The sequence below is a fragment of the Babylonia areolata genome, chromosome 1 (genome assembly GCF_041734735.1).
Source record: "Babylonia areolata isolate BAREFJ2019XMU chromosome 1, ASM4173473v1, whole genome shotgun sequence".
NCBI classification, from domain to species: Eukaryota; Metazoa; Mollusca; class Gastropoda; order Neogastropoda; family Buccinidae; genus Babylonia; species Babylonia areolata.
This window is the reverse complement of record NC_134876.1, coordinates 33,344,607-33,349,487: the sequence shown is the minus strand read 5'-3', so window position 1 is coordinate 33,349,487 and position 4,881 is coordinate 33,344,607.

Genomic DNA, 4,881 nt, shown 5'->3' with positions numbered 1-4,881 from the left:
TTATTATTATTATTATTATTGTTGTTGTTGTTGTTGTTGTTGTTGTTGTTGTTGTTGTTGTTGTTGTTGTTGTTGCTGCTGTTGTTGTTGTTGCTACTATCATCATCATCATCATCATTCTTCTTCGTCTTGCAGTTATGACATCGTCGTCATCGTCGTGGTCGTAATCATGAAGATATGATAAAGTAAGATAAGATAGAAATAACTATAGCATCTCATTAACAGAAATTACATGCATCAGGGGCAGCAAAACAAATATAGATGAGTACTCAACAAAAACACATTAAACATGATTAAAATGAAGCAATAAACAAATGAGTCATCCATGTAAAAATATCCCATATATTCACCATTATCACCATCATTAACACCGCCATAAAAATTCAAACAAAAGTATTGCATATATTCACCATTATGATGGAGTCTCCCGTCGGACCGACGGATGAGTAGGCAGGCAGGCTTATCTGTCGGTGTGTGTCCTCATATGGGAGAAGAGACCGATTCTGGATGCGCAGCACTTCCCACAGGAGGTGCAAGGGAAAACACCATTATCACCACCACTATCACACTTATCAATAAAAAAATACATTACAATTACTGTTAAAAAAAAAAAAAGAAAAAAAAGAAGAAAAACCCAACTTTTGCCCTGTGAATTGTTAAGTAGAACTTGACATCCAAGAGCTCTCAGTCAAGAACCAGGGCAAAATAAACAAGAGGTGTTGTTGTGGTTACTGATGCTGTTATTCTGTTCTTGTTTTTCCTTCACAGCAGGAAGCAATCAAGACTGCCACCTGCGTTCTGTGAGGTCAAGCGCCGGTCAAACGGAGACTGGGGACAGCCTACACTGCACTGACAGAACGTATTGATTCCATGCTTTTGATGATGGATAACATTGTCCCCCGCCCCCCACACCCCTTACCACCATCACTGCACACACACATTGGATCAGTTCAGCCGGGAATTTAGCCCATGGTTGAGTTCTTCTAACATTCGCCTTCGCTTGTCTGTGAGTTCACCTACGCAAGGTTCATCCTGTCCTGTTGCTTTAATGAAAAACAAATCGTCATTCAGAAAACATAGTATACACGTACACATGTAGCCTGCAGCACAGCAACAACGAGCCAACATCTTATATCGTGCTCAAGCATATTTTGTTCGTCTTAAAGGGGAAAAAAACCCTGCAGTAATCTCCACATACAACCCTCCATCACCCCCTCCAACAATCACACACACAAACAACCAGTTAAAGCAACAACTACACACTGAAGGTGACGAGAAAAGGACAGAAAGCTGGCACTCACGAAAACCATGACAAGCGATGTTCTGCTTGACATGGATTTTGTTTGTTTCCGTGTGTTGTGTTAAAGGCAGATTAAAACAACAACAACAACAACAACAACAACAACACACACACACACACACACACACACACACACACACACACACACACACACACACACACACACACACACACAACCACCCCCTCCCACCCAAAACAACAACAACAACAACAACAAACAAACAACAATGAAAAAAACCCACATCTACCATCGTCGTCGTCGTGATCATCATCATCACTATCATCATCATTATCACCATCATCATCATCATAATCATCATCATCATCATCACCAGCGTCATCATCATGATCATAATTTTTTTTAAATTTGATTTTGATTTGATATGGACACTTTTCTAGCGCCCATCGTGGGTCGGAGACGAAGCTGGAAGCGCTTTGCAAACTCGGGGTCATTTTCACAACAGGCTGCCTCCCTGAGTAGAGCCGACTGACGGCTGCAATGGGGTGCTCATCATTCGTTTCCTATGTCATTCTATAAGATTCCCGGCACGCTCACATACACACTCAGACAGACTTATAACATTTCACGTGTATGACCGTTTTGTTTATCTAACTCGCCATCATCATCATCATCATCATCATCATCATCGTCATCATCATCATTATCATCATCAGATTTTGTATATGTGGGTGTCTTGTTGACGGCATATTCAGTTGCTGATGCTGTTGTTCTAAATCCTGTTGAAATGTTGATCTTGAAGATGCGAATGATGAGTATCCTCCTCCTTCTTCTACCCCTCTTCCTCCCTTTCCCTCTTCTTCTCTTATTGGTCTACCTTTCCTTCTTTCTTCTTCCACCTCGTACGGTGAAGTACAGTTCAGTACAACATAACTGAACATTCTCCATCCCTCTCAAAGGAAATGTTGTACACGTAGGCCTGCAGCAGAAACACGTGTAAAGAGAGACACAAAGTGAATTGACACGATATTTTATCATGTCTGTCTGTCTGTCTGTGTAAGTGTGTTTCTCTCCTTTTTTCATTCGCTCTTTGTCCCATTCAGTCCCTGTGTCTGTTTCTGTCTCTGTCTCTGTCTGTCTGTCTGTCCGTCTCTCTCTCTCTGCGACTCGACAAATATCTTACACGGAAGTGAACTCAGCATCCATTTGCACGCAAGCAACACGCGTATATTTTTTTTCTGCAGCTTCAGACGGATTCAGCACACGCTATAAAATGAATCTCTCTCTCTCTCTCTCTCTCTCTCTCTCTCTGAGAGTGTGTGTGTGTGTGTGTGTGTGTGTGACATTGACTATGCCTCAACATGCTGGGACTTAGCAAGCAAAAATTGCTTGAAACCTCACACATAAGCGTATACAGACGTTCTGTCAAGATTTTTCTCTTCAAATGTTCTATCCATGCTGACAACTAAAAAATAACCTAAATATTTTTCCTTTCCATTTTAAATGCATCTTTGGTAAAGGTGTTTTTATGTACAAAATTAAAAAAAAATTAGCACCATCCAGCCTTCAGAGGAAATTTCCTGAAAAAAAGTGCTCGTGGCAAAAATACCATTTTTACCCCTCGTCCGAGAATTAACCTTTTCATGCCTTCTCTCATGTATTCTGGTGGTCAGCTATGGAATGAAAATCCCGACTATCTAAAATGTAAATCTACATTAGTATCATTCAAAAAAGAGTGTCAAAAATATGTAATGGAACAATCATAAACAATTCTTGTTTGCCATGTTTTGTTTGAGCTTCGAGAGCTTCTTCGCGATAACCTTTTTTCCTTTGCTTTCTACCAATGCGTAAACAAGGGAAAGAGCTCGGAAGTATTTGTGTATATTAGCGCGTGTATGCATGCGTGCGTAAGCTGGTGCGTGCGTGCGTGCGTGTGTGTGTGTGTGTATGTGTGTGTGTGTGTGTGTGTGTGTGTGTGTGTGTGTGTGTGTGTGTGTGTGTGTGTGTGTGTGTGTGTGTGTGTGTGTGTGTGTGTGTGTGTGTGTGTGTGTGTAAGATCATGTTGTAAAGAAGCTTTCAGCTTATCCAGTTTACCTTCAATAAAACATTTGTCATCATTTCTCTCTCTCTCTCTCTCTCTCTCTCTCTCTCTCTCTCTCTCTGTATCGGTCTGTCTGCCTTTTTGTCTCTCTCTGTTTTGCACACACACACACGTACACGTACACGCACACGCAGACACACACACACACACACATCCACACACACACACACACGCACGCACGCACGCACGCACATGCACACAAGACTCAACTCCGCCACCCCTCACCCCACCTTTGTTTCTCAGACCTATCCTCATTGTGCCTTCTTCCTCCACCTTCTTTAGATCAGCAACAGAAGCAACAGCAGCATGTGCCTTCTTCCTCCACCTTTTTTAGATCAGCAACAGAAGCAACAGCAGCAAGTGCCTTCTTCCTCCACCTTCTTTAGATCAGCAACAGAAGCAACAGCAGCATGTGCCTTCTTCCTCCACCTTCTTTAGATCAGCAACAGAAGCAACAGCAGCATGTGCCTTCTTCCTCCACCTTCTTTAGATCAGCAACAGAAGCAACAGCAGCAAGTGCCTTCTTCCTCCACCTTCTTTAGATCAGCAACAGAAGCAACAGCAGCATGTGCCTTCTTCCTCCACCTTCTTTAGATCAGCAACAGAAGCAACAGCAGCATGTGCCTTCTTCCTCCACCTTCTTTAGATCAGCAACAGAAGCAACAGCAGCATGTGCCTTCTCCCTCCACCTTCTTTAGATCAGCAACAGAAGCAACAGCAGCATGTGCCTTCTTCTCCACCTTCTTTAGATCAGCAACAGAAGCGACAGCAGCAAGTGCCTTCTTCCTCCACCTTCTTTAGATCAGCAACTGAAGCAACAGCAGCAAGTGCCTTCTTCCTCCACCTTCTTTAGATCAGCAACAGAACAGCAGCATGTGCCTTCTTCCTCCACCTTCTTTAGATCAGCAACAGAAGCAACAGCAGCATGTGCCTTCTTCCTCCACCTTCTTTAGATCAGCAACAGAAGCAACAGCAGCAAGTGCCTTCTTCTTCCACTTCTTTAGATCAGCAACAAGCAACAGCAGCATGTGCCTTCTTCCTCCACCTTCTTTAGATCAGCAACAGAAGCAACAGCAGCATGCGCCTTCTTCCTCCACCTTCTTTAGATCAGCAACAGAAGCAACAGCAGCAAGTGCCTTCTTCCTCCACCTTCTTTAGATCAGCAACAGAAGCAACAGCAGCATGCGCCTTCTCCCTCCACCTTCTTCAGATCAGCAACAGAAGCAACAGCAGCAAGTGCCTTCTTCCTCCACCTTCTTCAGATCAGCAACAGAAGCAGGAGGCAGAGGTGCTTTCCATTTTAAAAATGAGCAAAGAAGAAAGCAGAGAAGAACGGACTACTCCAACAGTTCTTTAGATAAAGAACAGAAGCAAGTGCAGATATTACCAGCTTCTTAGATCAGAACAGAAGCAACAGCAGCAGTGATTGAGAATTGTGGCAACTTCATTGAGATGAGAAAAGAAGAACAGCAGCAAGGACGACTGTGCAAATCACAACCTTCTTTTTAAATTCAGCAAACC